Source organism: Dromiciops gliroides, chromosome 2, assembly GCF_019393635.1.
Source record: "Dromiciops gliroides isolate mDroGli1 chromosome 2, mDroGli1.pri, whole genome shotgun sequence".
Lineage (NCBI taxonomy): Eukaryota > Metazoa > Chordata > Mammalia > Microbiotheria > Microbiotheriidae > Dromiciops > Dromiciops gliroides.
Genome location: NC_057862.1, coordinates 80,775,076 through 80,792,672, shown reverse-complemented (window position 1 = coordinate 80,792,672; position 17,597 = coordinate 80,775,076).

Here is a 17,597-nt window from a genome sequence, read left to right as displayed (position 1 = left end):
AGTTCATAAACCCTGGGTTTTTTTGGTTTGTTTTTTTTCTATAAAGGGATGGGGTCATGACTGAAATGACTGAATGAATAATAGAAAGAATATTGAGCTTGGAGCCAAGAGACCTGGAAGTACCACTTCTACCACTTTCCTTCTCTGTAAAAAAGAAGGGATTAGATTAACTCATCTCTAAGGATCCCTTCTAGCCCTAAACTACTGTACTTCTCTGTCTTCTGTTTGCATAGCCATCAGCCTCATTTATAGAATTCCCCCAACATTTGCACAGCACTGGTATTTTCATTGTCATACCTGTCAACATGCCAGGGAGCTTTTTCTCCACTGGTGAAATGAAACCAGATCTCCTTTGGGACATCACAGTTGAGTCAATTACCTGCATAATTTGGGTGAAGCTGGAAGTCTGGGCCTCCCCTTCTTGTTTCTTTTTATCAGAGGGAGACTTGGTCCATGGATGACGTCAGCCAAAGATTCATTGTAACTGTATCACACCCTCTGCCACCTGTGGAGTTTGGTGGAAAGAGAGCTTAATAGAAAAGTGATGAGCAAGTGCTCTGAATTTCCCTTGTTAAAGAGCTGAAGTCAAACAATGAACCACAAAGCAAACTGGGAAGCAGAGGACAATGGAGTTCTCTGGCTAATGGACTTAGCCATTATGAAGTATGATGCTACATTTCTCCCTCTGGGCTTATCCCAAATTGAGTTTCAGTACTGTAGAGTATGTGATGAAATGTAGTTTATAAAGCTGAATTGAAAACAAAGTTGACTTCAGTTATGAATTGGGAATTCATCCAAATGCAGTGTTAACAGAGGTATAGTGCTAGACAGGAATGAATTTTGTTTCCTTAAAATACCAGGTCTTCACAACCACAATTATCTGGATGATTTGTCTTCCCCTGAACACCTAACTTGGGTAAGTTGTATAAAGTCATGAATTTTTGCCTAAAATGACCTTTGGCAATGTCAATCTGCCTTACAATTTTCTTTGTTTAAGAAGTTTTTTTAAAAAATTATTTTTCCAATAACATATACAAACAATTTTTAACATTTGTTTTTTAAAACTTTGGGTTCCAAATTTTCTCACTCCTTCCCTTGTTGAGAAGGCAAACAATTTGATATGTTATACATGTGTAGACATGCAAAACATTTCCATGTTAGTCATGTTGTGGAAAAAAACCATAGACAAAAACCCAAGAAAAATAAAGTTAAAAAAGTATGCTTTACTCTGAATTCAGACTCTACCAATTCTTTTCTGTGGAGGTGGGTAGCATCTCTTTCATCATAAGTCCTTTGGAATCATCTTGGATCATTATATTGCTGAGAATACTTAAGTCATTCATAGTTGATCATAGTTACACCATTGCTATTACTATGTACACTGTTCTGGCCCTGCTCACTTTGCTTTGCATCAGTTCATGTAAATCTTTTCATTTTTTCCTGAAATCACCCTACTCATCATTTCTAATAGCACAATGGTATTCCATCACAATCACATACCGCAACTTGTTCAGCCATTCCCCAATTGATGGGCATCCCCTCAATTTCCAATTCTTTGCCACCATAAAAACAGCTGCTATAAATATTTTTGTACATATAGGTCCTTTTCCTTTTCTTTCTTCTTTGGGATACAGACTTAATAGTCGTGTTGATGAAACAAAAGGTATGCACAGTTTTTATAGCCCTTTGGGCATAGTTTCAAATTGCTCTCCAGAATCAGTTCACAACTCTACCAACAGTGCTACAGTGTCCCAATTTTCCCACGTCCCCTCTAATAGTTGTCATTTTCCTTTTCTATTATATTAACCAATCTGATATGTGTGAGGGGGTACTTCAGAGTTATTTTAATGTGCATTTCTTAAATCAATAGTGAGTTAGAATATTTTTATATGACTAGAGAGAACTTTGATTCTTCCTCTGAAAATTCCTTGTTCATATCCTTTGACTACTTATCATTTGGGAAATGACTTGTATTCTTACTTCTCCATATATTTAAGAAGTGAAGTCTTTATCAGAGAAACTTGCTATAATTTTTTTCAGTTATGATTCCTATGTATTTCCCTCCATTTAATTTCCCCCTATTTATCCTTCTCTTTCTCTCCCCTTTCACTCTGTCTCTCCTCAAAAGTGTTTTGCTTCTGATCACTGCCTCCCCAATCATCCCTCCCTTCTGTCTATCAGCCCCCCTTTTCTTTTATACCCTTCCCCCCTACTTCCTTATAGGATAAGATAGATTTCTATACCCAACTGAGTGTGTATGTTATTCCCTCTTTCAGCCAATTCTTATGAGAGTAAGATTCAAACATTGCCCTGCCCCCTCCCCATCTTTCTCTCAATCATGAAAGCTCTTTTATATGAAATAATTTACCCCCATTCTACTTCTCCCTTCCCCCCTTTCCCAGTGTATACCTTTCTCACCCCTTAATTTTATTTTTTTGTTTTTTTTAATATCATCCTATCATAGTCAACTCACAACTGTGCCCTTTGTCTAACTCCTTCTAACTGCCCTAACAATGATAAAGTTCTTAGGAATTACAAGTATCATCCTCTCATGTAAGAATGTAACATTTTAACCCTATTGAATCCCTCATAATTTCTCTTTCCTGTTTAACTTTTTATGCTTCTTTTGAGTGTTATCTTTGACAATCAAATTTTATATTCATCTCTGGTCTCTTCATCAGGAATGCTTGAAAGTCCTCTATTCATTAACATCCTTTTTTTCCTCTGGAACATGATACTTAATTTTCCTGGGTCCTTAGCTGCATTCTCTTACTTTTACTTTTTCTTCTTTATTGCTTCAACCAATTGTAATATTCAAAGATGCCCAAGGATACATTTGGGAATGGAGTCAAGAAAAAATATCTTCCCTTCTCACTACAATGCTGGAAAGTTCAAACTAAGATCCAGAAAGTTCAAAGCTAGATATTGAACCCTTATGTGTTGACCTAATAATAACAGAGAGTTACATTGTGCTTCTAGGGTACGCATTCAAGTAACAACAAATACCTTAAAACTTATCAACATAGGTCACAACTCCTCACTCACTTGTGATTCATATGGATACAAATGACACTGTCTGAATTGTGATGTTTAAAATTTTAATTGTGGTCACCCAAAATTAAAAAGCTTCAGTACCAGTCTTTGGGCATTAAACATTTATTAAAGCATACAGATATTTACAAAGAGTTCAGAAGGTTAAGAAAGAAAGAAGTCCTACCTAGCCTAGAGTTCCAGCCTGGTTGGGTTCTTCCTGAAGTCCTCCTCCAGGAGCCTGCTTTAATCAGGAACTCCTTTAAGCTGACTGTGGAAGCTTTTTTATAGTTCTGGAACAGAGGCGGTCCTTAGACACTGCTTCAAGGTGATTGGTTGGTGTCATCCAAATCCATTGGCTTTGAAGGTGTTCTCAAGTTGAGTTCACAGTCTAGTTTCTGAGAACAATACCTTCTTAAGGGCTAGCCAGGTGTGATTACAATCCAGTTAACTTGAAGTAGGCTTAATCAGCAGTCAATCACTCTCACTTGATTCAATCAGTCTAGATTAATCTCCAGGTGGGTCTTTGAGTATCTGACAAATCTCATTATTTCATCACATTTCCCTCTTTGTTTCTTCTAGGAACAGGTGTTCCTTGATGAAACAGTAAAAAAATAATTAAGTCTTTGGAAGTCTTTTCTCAGTTCTCTTGTCTTCTTGGAGTGGTAAGATGTCATCAGGAGGAAGCTGGATTCTGGTCTGGAAAGCTGGATTCTTCTTTAACTGTTTGAATTGCTGGATTTTTTACTAAACCTTAGGATAGCATTGTCAATGATCAAATTTAATACATTCCATTACATTCCCTCCTTTATATAATAGAGGGTTGAGGTAGTTATGCAATCTATAACACTTCTTACCACCATGTGTCTGGATCAAAGCCAAATTTAGTAACGTGTTCGTGACACCTGAAAATGTTATGGAAAGGTTATCATACCACATCTCATGGTTTTGAGACATCCAGTAATTGTGCTAGGCCACAGGTGGATGGATTCTGACCATGCCATAAGATTTAGTGAAAGAAAAAGAAAACTTTTAGAAGGGAGAGAGGAAGAAACTGGACTGTGTCCAGCAATTGTGGTCTATATAGTTGCCATCATAAGCAAACCATAGACTTACATGTACCTGTTTCTCCTCCTGTTGTACATATATTCTCTACAGGGCCTATATCAAACTCATTGTAAGAGCAGTTAGTTAAGTTTCCATAATTCATAAATCTCATATTAATTTCACCAAAGACAGTATGATGGTAAAAATGCATGTTATGCTGCATAACTGATGATGTACTTGTAATATATACAATAATTCCAAACCATACCCACAGTATACATAGTCACAATGACATGTAAATGATAAATGAATGTAAACAACTGATAATATTAGACATTATTACATAATCTTCTTTTAGCAAGTAAACACATTATCTTATACATGAATTCTCTATCTAGTATGACAGTAACAGATACTTAAAGTGATAAACAATTTATCAAAAAGAAATAAGACTCAATATTCAATATGTCCATTGATAAATCAAGCAATAGGTTTTAAACATAATACCATAAACAGACTCATTAAACTCATGGTTCAAAAAATGGTTTACCTACAGAAGGAAAAGCTTAAGTTTAAAGTATTTAAGCAGTCAGAATTTGGAGTATGCCACATTGTTTTAATTGGTCCCCCAATTCTCTGCATGCCAAAGTGGCAGGGGTTTCTTGAATTATCATTGATTCTTCCAATGCGGTCATAATGTTCTTTATGGTAGAAAATGTGGAGTTCTTTAGCATCGGCTTTGTCTGTGCCACAGATTTGCCATAGGGGCTTATTCAACTGATGAGTGATTACATTCAGCTTTTTACATTTTGCAAAGGCTACAATTGCATTGTTCCCAACAAAAGTACTAGCTTTTTTTCAGTATAACTTTCAAGCACCCTGGTTTAATTTCAGAGAACCTGAAGTTGTAGCTTGTGAGGTATTTAATGACTGCTGGTTTGATTCTAGCAACTCCTCCCAGACTAAGCTTTCCTCTTCCCATAAACACAGAGAGATACGGTTTACCACCATTCTGTTTATGATCTTCAGTTTTTTGTTGTAATACAATTATTAAATGATTTATGGCTTCATCTACGTGGAGTCCATGGAGGTCCAAAAATTCTTTGGTAGTAGGGAAGCATTGACTTTCTCAAATATCTTCACAGCAGCAAGATGGTTGGCTTTTCTCATCTTCTCCTCATGGAGACTACCCTGCTGTGCATAAAATGTGGCAACATTTTTTCCCCCATGCGATAAGCTGCTTTTGCCTTGCTATAGCATTCCAATCTCTTTTGCTGGTGAAGGACAGCCTCTGCCCTATAGCCATCATACTTAGAGGTTTTGTGCTGACCTTTAGATGCCTGACCAGAAAGCGCTGGTGCCAGAATGCTCTGTTTAGGCTTATTTGACTCAAAGACATAGGTGGCAACTTCCTTAAGCCTATCTATAGTCATATTTTTCCTGTCTGGACATTGTGTCAGAAAGTATCTGCAGATTTCTGGCAGTGAATTATAAACAAATGTGTTGAGAATGATATAGGAATCTCTTAAATCTACTGGATCCAATCTGGTGTACTGTCTAGCTGTCTCACAAAGTCTATCGTAAAATCTGTTTGGTCTTTCATTAGCCTCCTGAGGTAGGCTTAAAAATTTCTGCCAGTTTTCTGGTTTTCTAGAGCAAGATTCCATTCCCTTCAGAAGTATTTCTTTAGCATCTTTTAATTCTTGGAATTGTCTGTCATTATTATAATTCCATTCCGGATCCTTTAGAGGCCATGCCACAATAGCCTGACCCTTTGCAACAAGGGCATTTCCTGCTGAGATAATATCTGCAATCTCAGCCTGGGATAGTAAAGTTTCCATAAGGCAAGTAACATCAGCCCAAGTGGGTTGATATGCATTAAATATAGTCCTTAACTGTGAAATTACAGTGTTTGGATTTTTCTCAAAACTAGGGATGATTGATTTCCATGCGCTCAAGTCACTTGGTCTAAAGGGGTTATATTTTCTAACCTGAATTGGCACTCCCTTTTTATTATGTTCTAAAGCTTCCTGCAGGGGGAGTAGTTTCTGCTGATCTGATTCTAAAGACTGGCCAATATCTGTTTCTGAAGTTGGGTTACCTCCAGCAGAGGGAGCTATCTTAGCTTCTCTCTCGACACGTGGTCTACCTTTAATCTCTTTCCACATTACAACCATGATAATACCCATAATGAGAGTTATAGTCATGTGAACTATCATAAGCATGGTATTAAAATTTATTTCAACTGCAGGCATAAAATTCCTACTAATATTAAACACATTTTCAGTGGAGACAGTTTCACTCATACCATTATACCAAAAAGATTTTGCTATGTGAGTGAGGAGGAAACCAATAACACAATGAAGGAATATTGAGTAAGTTAGATGTTTAAGTTTGGACAGTATGCTACCCCAATACGTTTCAATGAGAAAAATCGAAAAAAGCAAAGGGAAAATGAGAAATTCAATCATATTTTGCCCTTTAAACTGGACTGGCTTTTTCCCTTTAAAGCAAGGCTTTTAGAGGCTTAAAGGCTTTAAGGGAGATTAGGCAAAGGGAAAGTCCGGGGGAAGGAGGGGTATTTGGAAAATCCACCAAATTAGCTGGTTTGTGGCCAAACTAAGGAGGGTGGGAGGGTCCTTAAGATCCCTTCGTGGTTGCCAAACTGTGATGTTTAAAATCTTAATTGTGGTCACCCAAAATTAAAAAGCTTCAGTACCAGTCTTTGGGCATTAAACATTTATTAAAGTATACAGATATTTACAAAGAGTTCAGAAGGTTAAGAAAGAAAGAAGTCCTACCTAGCCTAGAGTTCCAGCCTGGTTGGGTTCTTCCTGAAGTCCTCCTCCAGGAGCCTGCTTTAATCAGGAACTCCTTTAAGCTGACTGTGGAAGCTTTTTTATAGTTCTGGAACAGAGGCGGTCCTTAGACACTGCTTCAAGGTGATTGGTTGGTGTCATCCAAATCCATTGGCTTTGAAGATGTTCTCAAGTTGAGTTCACAGTCTAGTTTCTGAGAACAATACCTTCTTAAGGGCTAGCCAGGTGTGATTACAATCCAGTTAACTTGAAGTAGGCTTAATCAACAGTCAATCACTCTCACTTGATTCAATCAGTCTAGATTAATCTCCAGGTGGGTCTTTGAGTATCTGACAAATCTCATTATTTCATCACAGAATCAAAAAGGTACTGTCAATCATTATGAAGTCTTGGGAAAGGAATTAAAGACCACAGGGGCACAGCCAGTGTTTTCCTCACTGTTGTCCATGGAAGACAATGGAAAGAGAAGGAAAAAAATAATTTTTTAGTGAAGAACAAAAAAGGTGGTTTCTGGAAATGAGATTTGAATTTTTGGACCTTGGGATGACAGATTCCAAGATCTGCTAAGAATGGATTTGTTTTGATCAGTGGAACAGAATGGGTAGCACAACATACAAAACACAGTAGCATAGTGTTTGAGAATGATGGTGGTGGTGGTGATAATTAGCATTTAACTACACTTTGAGGTTTGCAAAAGACCATACATATATTATCTTCTTTTATCCTCACAACAACTCTGGGTGGTAGGTGCTTTTATTATCCCTGTTTTATAGATGAGACTGAGTTGGAAAGAGGGTAAATGCCTTTCCCAGGATTAAACAGCTAGTAAGTGTTTGAGGCTGGATTTGGATTCAGGTCTTCCTAATGGAAGCTAATGACTTTATGAGAAATCAAGACACAACAAAACAAAATCAAAAGAATGAAAAAAATAGAGGGCAATGTGAAATATCTTCTTGGAAAAACAGCTGACCTAGAAAATAGATCCAGGAGAGATAATTTGAAAATTATTGGACTACCTGAAAACCATGATCAAAAAAAGATCTTAGACATTATTTTCCAAGAAATTGACAGGAAAAATTTCCCTGATATTCTAGAAGCAGAAGGTAAAATTGAATTCAGGTCTTCCCAACTCCAATTTCAGTGTCCTTACCCACTGACACCTTGCTACCCAAGAACCTAGGTATTGGAGGAAGGACTCATGATTTTGACAAAACAAAAAATAACAAGCCACTTTTGACAAAACTGGGAAGAGTGGCAGCAATTATATTTAGAACAATACCTGATGTAATATCCTAAGCTAAGCTCCAAATGCATACATGACCTATATGTACAAGATCATATCACAAAGAAATAAGAGGGAAAAGAAATTCCCCTTCAGATCTATGGATGGGGGAAGTGTGCATGACTAAACAAATGATAGGATTGCACAAGTTAAAATGGACAATTTTACTTACATAAAGTTTAAAAGATTCTGTATCAAAACATTTAATGTAGTAAAAATGAGAAGGGAAACAGATAGCTGAGGGAAATATTTTCAGCAAGTTTCTCTAAAAAGGGCCTTATATTTAAGATGTATCAGGAGCAGATTTAGATTTACCAGGCTTTGAGACATGCCGTAATAGAGAAATGGTCCAAAGATATGAGCAGGCTGTTTTTAATTTTAATTTTTAATATTTTTTTTTGCAGGGCAATGAGGGTTAAGTGACTTGCCCAGGGTCACACAGCTAGTAAGTGTCAAGTGTCTGAGGCCAGATTTGAACTCAGGTCCTCCTGAATCCAGGGCCAGTGCTTTATCCAGTGCACCACCTAGCTGCTCCAAACAGGCTGTTTTTAGGGGAAGAAATCCAAGCTATCAGTAATAAGAAAATATGCTCTAAAGGATGAATAATTAGAGATACTAGATAATAGAAAAATAATTAGAGAAATGCAAACAAAAGCAACTTTGAAGTCCCACCTCTTACCTATCAGAACACAGAAATGACACAAGAGGAATATTAGAAATGTTGGAAGGACTGTGGGAAAATAAATGGTCTGGTGTACTATTGATGGAGTTGTAAATTGAATCAGTCATTCTGGAATTATGTCCTTAAGCTATACTGCTACTTGGCCTAGACCCTAGACCCTTTCCCTAAAAAAAAGTTAAATAAAGAAGAAATGTATCTATGTGTTCAAAAATATTCATAGCAGCTCTGTAAAATATTTACAATATTTTAAATATAAATAAATATTTAAAATATTTATTTCATAAATATTTATGTGACCCCCAAATCATAAACTAAGCATGGGAGGAAGAAGAAGATCAGGACATGTCCTCCTATTGGAGAACAGCTAAATAAATTGTATGAATGAAATGAAATATTATTTTACTATTAGAAATTAGGAAATGGACAATTTCAGAGGAAAACAAATTTTTTTTTCTCTGAAGCTGGAAGTAAGGAAGATCTCTATGAACTGATGCAAAGTGAGGTAAGCAGAGTTAGGAGAACAGTTTGTATAATAATTACAATATTGCAGAGAAAAACACCTTTGAAATGCATCCAAAATCTGATTTATTTAGTGGTAAACCAGGGCAGCTGAGAGAAGTGCGGATGACACTGATGACTCATCTACTGGCAGAGTGGTGATAAACCTTAGATCCAGAAACACCCATACATTTTGCATGTGGACTAATGTGAGATTCCCCTCCCCCCGCTGCATTATATATCTATGTATTTAGGATTTTATTTTCAGGTTTCTTTTTATCTATTTGCTTGGTGAGGGTAAGGGAGGTGTAATGGGAGACAGATTAATTTTTTTTTTAAAAAGGAAAAAAGAAGACTGTAGCTAGAAGAATATCAAAGTAAATTAGTATACCATAAATAGGCAAAACAGGACACTGCTTGTACTTAGATTTTGTTTCCTTTGCTATAGATATTAATTATTTTTATTTTGGTAAATATTTACTTTGCCTTTGTAGAAATTGGTTTTTAAAACCCTATAATTAGTAAGTACCAGTTGTTTAACTTTTCAGTCACATCTGACTCTTTGTGACCCCTTTGGGGGTTTTCTTGGCAAAGATACTGGAGTGGCTTGCCATTTCCTTCTCCAGCTCATTTTACAAATGTGGAAACTGAGACAAGCAGGGTTAGTGACTTGCCTAGGGTCACACAGCTTGCAAGTGTCTGAAGTCAGATTTTAATTTGGGTCTTCTAAATTCCAAGCCCAGTGCTCTATCCACTGTGCCACCTAGTTACCCAAGTTAGGAGCAGGGAGACAGACTAAATAAATAATTACGGCTTATTATTTCTAATCATCAGTATATTGTGAGTTAATGTGATTTCAGACAAAGAACATTAGATTTGGGATGGGAAGTCCTGGGTTTGAATGCCAGCTCTGCTATTTACGGGATCTTGGGCAAGTTCTGATTCTTCTTGCTGCCTCAGTGCCTTTGTCTGTTAAATGAGAAAATTAGCATAAATTATCTCTGGTCTCTCTGAAGATCTAATATTTCCAGAATGGTTTCCTTTCTGATCCAGGAAAGATGTGTGAGTACACTCCACCCTGGAATTTAGTTAAAACCATTAAGTCAAAGTCCTATGGGATCACACACCAGGACAAGCACATATGTTAGCAGAGCAGAGTAAAACAGAACAGAACTCAGCTAGTTCCCAGGGCCAGTGATCACCGCCTTTTGAACTTGTGATTAGCTGGGGGACCTAAGATGTTGCCAGCCACACAGCTTGTTCAGGGACACATTTTCTTCCTAGAAACGTTGGCAGCCGGGGTTCACCTTGTGGGAGCTAAAATATTAGGCATTTCCCCCCTGCTCTGAACCCTATAGATAGCAGCTTCTCCCTGCTCTTTCCTTAACGATCAATACCACAACCCAGATGCTGAGCTCACTCCCTATGTAGAAACCCTAAAAGAGGCCAAAGGCGTTCTGTAAAGAGGATCAGGTTCACATAAATGCGTTCTGCTCACTGGTGCCCAAACTCCAAATACGCTGATGGCCAGATTCCAGACATTTGGCTGGAGAGATTTCAGACATTTGGCTGGAGAGATTTCAGTTGTTTCCCTGTCTGCCTAGAGGACCTGAGACCCAGTTTCTCCTTCTTCATCTTAATGACTCCTCAACTCTTACATTTTCTACTTCCCGTTGACTAGGAAACCAGTCACTCCTTGGCTCACTGTCTTGACCGCCCCCCTCCCCCCCCCTCCCCCCCCCCCCCCCCCCGCTCTTAGGGCTTTGATTTGTAGTTGGCTTTGACATTTGCCCAATTCTCTCCCTTGTCTACTAATCCACGTCCTTAGCTACTCATGCTCTGTCATGGCGTCCCCCCACTGATGCTGTTACACTGTAACAGAAATAGATCAAATGTATAAGTATATACTGTGTAAATACAATATATACATAGAGTCAGAAATAAATGTGGTAGATTGGATTGTGTTGAGAATGGGATGGCTGGGGCTTCCAGCTGCATCTCTCTCTCTCAGAAAATGAAATTGTCACTGTAATCACCATGGCTGTCTGAATGATTCTGAGAATCCAGAGAGCTCATTAATTCAAGATGAGCATGCAAGATCAGATGCCAATAGTTTTATTTGTTCAGTACCCCTGTTTATATCCTTAAAGGGGGCTGAGGCTGTTCTTTTGAATGGTATGCATCCAAGTGAAACTTTGAAATGGAAGGGAGGTCATTACTAGTACAATTTTGTGGGTGAGGAAATGGGAGGAGAAGTCCAAACTTGACACGTCCTAGGCCCTTCTCTTTCCCTGTGCTGGCTTAGTGTGGGGTAAGTCTTGAGTAGGGCAAGCATGGATCTAATGTGTTTAACATGTTACACGGAATCTGGGTGGGCTTTAGGATGCTGCCTTGTGCGTGAAGTCAGTGGTTGTTTTCTAGGGAGAAAGAGGGAAGGAGAAAAGAAGAAAGGAAGGGAGAGAGGGAAGAGGGAAAGAAGGAAAGGAAGGAGGGAAGGAAAGAAGGGAGGGAGGTATGAAGGGAGGTAGGAAAGAATTCAAGAAGGAGGAAAGAAAGGAGGGAGAGAAGAGGAAAGAAAGAAGGGAGAAAGGGAGGGAGAAAGGAAGGAAGGTAGAAAGGAAGGGAAAGAAAAAAGAAGGGAGAAAAAACTGTTAGAAAAAGAACAAACACTGATAATATAAATCAGTCAGTTCCTGAGAGAACATGGGGTTAAAAAAAAGTTTTCCCTTGAGCTGGGAGCAGAACTTCTGTGCTCTATTTTGTGTTGGTTTTGTATATCTTTTTTCCCCCCTTCCCCAAGACCTCACACTTCCTGGGTGTATACTGAAAGTCAGTAGACATAAGATAACTTCTTTATGACCATTAATGGTCAGAACTATGGCTCTGGGGTTCTGAAAAATGCTGGGTCATAGACTTAGAAGCACAAGGACATTTGAGGTTATCCAGTCCAACCCACTTGTTTTACAGATGAGTAAACTGAGGCTTAGAGAGCCAAAGTGACTTGCCTGTCCAAGACATCACTGCCAGTGAATGGTAGAGCTGGAAATGGAAAGAAGGAAGGTTTTCAGATTTTCAGACTCCCAGCCCAGTAAAAAGGACTCCAGTAGTTACCTAGTCAAGCCTCCTAGCTCTTGCAAGAATCTGTTCTATAGTATCTCTGACAAACAGTCTCCACTTTAATACTTAGAAAGACAAGATACTCACTATCCTCTGAGCAGCTCATTCCATTTTGGGAAAGCTCTGATTGTTAGGAAATGTTTCCTGTCATTGAGCTGAAATCTACATCCCCATTACTTTTACCCTGTGATCCTAGTTCTGCTTTCTGGAGCCACACTTAATAGTTTTAATCCCTCTTCTCTACAATAGCCCTCCAAACACTCAGAGACAGCTCCCAGAATGCAACTCAATCCTCTAGATGTGGGCTGACCAGGGCAGAATCTAGAAGGACTACCACCTTCCATGCTCTTATTGATGCAGGCTACCTTGGGGAGCAAGCAGTGGCTTTTTTTGGCTGCAGACAGATACTATTGGCAAGCCACTAGAGATCTCTCTTTTCACTCACAGCATTCAAGGAAATTTCAGTTGCATTCATCACACTTAGGTGGGAAAGTGAACTTTGGGAAGTACATTTTTAAATGAATTTTTTTTTAACAATGAGGGTTGTAACAAAAGGATGTTTCTGAGTAACCAAGGTGGTGAGGTGAATAGGAGTCAGAAAGAAGTCAATTTTTGAGTTCAAATTCTGCCTCAGAAATTTATTTGCAGTGTGGTCCTGAGCAAGTCAGTTTCCTCATCTGTAAAAAGAGGATGATAGCACTACCTGGCAGAGTTGTTGTGAGGACTAAATGAGATATTTGTAAAGTATTTTATGACTATTTAAGTATATAAATGCTAGCTATTATTATTATTTTGTTTTTTTGGTTTTTTGTTTTGGTGAGGCAATTGGGGTTAAGTGACTTGCCCAGGGTCACACAGCTAGTAAGTGTTTAAGTGTTTGAGCTAGTGTCTGAGGCCGGATTTGAACTCAGGTCCTCCTGAATCCAGGGCCGGTGCTTTATCCACTGTGCCACCTAGCTGCCCCGCTAGCTATTATTATTAACCAAAATATTCAATATAGCAAAATAATACAATAGAGTAGAAAAAGGACTTAATATGGAGTCAGGAGATCTGGGTTCAAATCTCAACTTCAATACTTACTTATAAGTCATCATCAGCAAACCATCCAACTTCTCTGAGCCTCAGTTTCCTCACATGATCAGTGAAGACAATAATTACTTTCCTTTTAGAGTTGTGGTAAAGGGAAATCATAATAGGCCTTTGTTTTTTTGGTTTTTTGCAGGGCAGTGAGAGTTAAGTGACTTACCCACGGTCCCACAGCTAGTGTCAAATGTCTGAAGCTGGCTTTGAACTCAGGTCCTCCTGAATCCAGGATGAGTGCTTTATCCACTGCGCCACCTAGCTGCCCCCCATAATAGACCTTTAAACACAATCTACATTTTCATTCTTTTGCCCAACCCTCCCCCTGCTACCCCCCACAACCCTAATAGCATATCAGATTCTTGAGGGACAAGGATAATTTTGTTTTTATTTTTGTATTGCCAGACAAATGATACAGCAAAAACATAGCAAGCTGGACTTGGAGTCAGAAAGACCTGGATATAAATCCTATCTCTTACACATGCTAACTGTGTGACCCTGGGCAAGTCACTTAATTTCTCAGTGCCCCTGGTAACTGCTTTAAGACTTTAAGTTACAGTGCAGATGCTGACCTGCATAGGTAGAGGGAGTTTTTCACTGAGAGTTTCTTGTACTAATCACAGGTATGATTTTTTTTTAAAATCCCATTACTTAACAGGGCTTGAACACTTAGTAAGCACTTAATAAATAAGCTAGGTGGCAAAGTGAATAGAGTACCGGGCCTGAAGTCAAGAAGACTCCTCTTCCTGAGTTCAAATATAGCCTCAGAGACTTACTAGCTATGTGATCCTGGGTAAGTCACTTAACCCTGTTTCCCTCAGTTTTCCCATTTATAAAATGAACTGGAGAAGGAAATGGTAAACCACTCCAGTATCTTTGCTAAGAAAACTCCAGATGGGGTTCCAGAAAAGTGGGCACAACCGAAAATGACTGAACAACAGCAATAAATACTTTTTGAATAGCTATGTACATGCGTCATTATAGTTATCTGTTTGAATTAGATTCATTTGTAGCAATCCAATGAGAATGCTTGATGTAATTGCTTTTGGTTGATATCAAGGCCTATCTCAACTACCTTTTCTGTTTTTTCATTCAGAAGTGGCATCATAGGGTTTTTGAGCTGGGAGGATCTAGTCCAACCCTGACATTTTACAGATAAAGAAATCAAGGTCCAGAGAGGCAAGATGATTTATCCATGGTCATTCAGCTAGTTCCTAGAAGAGGTCAGTTAAGAGTCCATGTCTAATAACCTATATCAGAATGGTTGCTGTCTTGTGGAGGGGGGAGGAAAGGGAGGGAGGGAGAAAAATTTGGAACTCTCAATCTTATGAAAATGAATGTTGAAAACTACCCTTACATGTAACTGGAAAAAAGAAAATGTTTGTTGCATTGAAAAAAAAAAAAAAGGACCTCATGTCTCCTGGCTCTAAGGCCAGTGTTCTTTTGATGACACCTCACAAATAACTGATGTTCAGGGCTGTATGTAAAGTATATGTGGAGCATTTACTGGTTTCTGATCCCATTTGGTGACCCTAGTTTGAGGGAGGAAGAGTTTGAGAATTCACGGAGAACATAAGGTAGTTGGTCAGCTAGATTTATTAAGAATAATGAACCAACAAATGAACAGGTATTTATTAAGTATTTACTAAGTGTCAAGCACTGTGCTGAATGCTGGGAATAAAAAGACAGGAGTGAAAGTCCCTGTTCTTAAGGAGGTTACAGTGTAGTCAGGAGAGACAACATGTGCACATACAAGTATGTACAAGAAACATTTGGACATATGGTAATCATGGAGAGGAGTATGAATAAGCCATTAGTGAACATTCAGATGATACTTTAAGATTGCAAAGCCTTTTCCTCACCATGTGGTAAGATATGTAGTTTCTCCCAATAGTTCTGCTCTTTATTAATTATAACCTCGGGCAGGCCTTTTGGACCTAAATGTTTAGTCAATAATCCAGTGCTGGACCCTTGAAATGATCTGTTTGGCACTACTTGCTAATGACTTAAAGGGTAGGGGACATTAATTAATATAACCACTAGATTCTAAAATCTATATTTAAAATTTTTCTCAATTATATGTAAAGATATTTTTTTGAGTTCCAAATTTTTCTCCCACCCTCTCTTTCCTTCCCTCTCCTGAGGCCAGCAAGCAATTTTATATAGGTTATACATTACTATCATGTTAAACATATTTTCACATTAATCAGAACAAAAGGAAAAAAAAAAGGCAAGAAAGAATAAACCAGAACAATAACAAAAAAGCAACAACAAAAGTGAAAATAGTATGCTTCAATCTGCATTGACCCCATAGTTCTTTTTCTGAATGTGGAGAGCATTTTCCACCATCAGTCTTTTGGCATTGTCTTGGATCGTTGTATTTCTGAGAAGAGTTAAGTCTATCACAGTTGATCATCACAAAATGTTGTTGATAATGTGTATAGTTTTCTCTTGGTTCTGCTCATTTAACTCAGCATGAATTAGTTTAAGTCTTTTCAGGTTTTTTTCTGAAATCCATCTGCTTATCATTTCTTTTTGTTTGGGGTGGGGGAAGGTTTGAAGACTTCTTTAATTCATCTTCTCGAAGATGGGCACCCTCCTGAATGTTCCAGAGAGTACACCAAAGTGAAGACCCACAGCAAGGGAGAGGGATAAGGACTGGAAATAGAGGTGTGGTAGCTGTCCACAAAGAGTTGATCACTGAACCTATGGAAGCTGAAGTAGCTAAGAAAAAGACTTTAGAAAGAAATGGCAGAGCCTTGGGGAACACCTATGTTAAGGGAGAGGCAGCAGAAGAAGAGTAGCTGATAAAAGAATGGAGGAATAGGGGCAGCTAGGTGGCACAGTGGATAAAGCGCTGGCCCTGGATTCAGGAGGTTCTGAGTTCAAATCCAGCCGCTGACACTTGACACTACCTGTGTGACCCTGGGCAAGTCACTTAACCCTCATTGCCCAGCAAAAAAAAAAAGAAAAAAGAAAAAAAGAAAAGAAAAAAGAATGGAGGAATAATGAGTAAGCTAGAACCAAGATAACATGCTGTGTCCAAAGACCATTGAGAATAGAATGTGGAGGAGGAAAATCTAATCAGTTGTGTCAAATGCTACAAAAAGTTTGAAGATGATGAGCACTAAGTACAGGTTATTGGTGACCTTTGAGAGCATTTCCAACATAATTTTGGTATTGAGAATATGGTATTGGGAATCATCCCAGAGTGAATGGGAGGTGAGAAAGTGGAAATAGTGAGTATAGACTACTCATTTGAGAAGTTTCATAGAGAAAAGGAAGAGAAAGATGGAGTTGTTTTTTCTTTAGGGATAGGACAAATGAACATGCTTGTGGGCAGAAGGAAAAGAGGGTTAGATTTCAGATGCAAGAGAAGAGATGATTGCCGTAGGGATCCTCTGAAGGAAGTGGTGAGGTAAAGGTTTGCCTTGGCCCATCTCTTCCTCAGAGACAGAAGGAAAGGAAGAGACAGTGGGTGAAGACATCATGTTTTTAAGGGGAGGATTGGAAGACTTGAGCGAGCTCCCACAGTGTAGCTTGATCTTAGTTAAGTTGGAGCTGAGGTCATATATTGAAGGGCTATGTTGGGAGGGGGTAAGGGTAAGGCTGCAAGCTTTGAAGGGAGATGAAAAGGATTGGCTAAGCAATGTGGGAAATATGATAGGGACCATATACCGCATTTATATTAGTCATTTAAAAACAAAATTAAGAAGTTAAATACATAGCGTCATAGGTCTGGGAAAGACATTAGAGGGGACCTTGAGAGGCTCGCTGTTCCATTCCTCTGTCTCAGGAAGACCCACCCATAAATGGCCTCTCATCACTGAAAATGATCCCATTTTAAAAAATGCCAGACATGGATATTTTCTCAGTAACCCATTTTAATGATCACCTCTTTTTTAAGCTAACCCAAGTCCTTTGTGGTATTCTATTCTATGTACGCAGAGGACTTCTTGACATAATGGTAAGAACCCTAGACCTGAGTTCTGGTCCTGACTCTGCCTATTTAATTGTCATATGACCTCAGGGAATTAGCTCA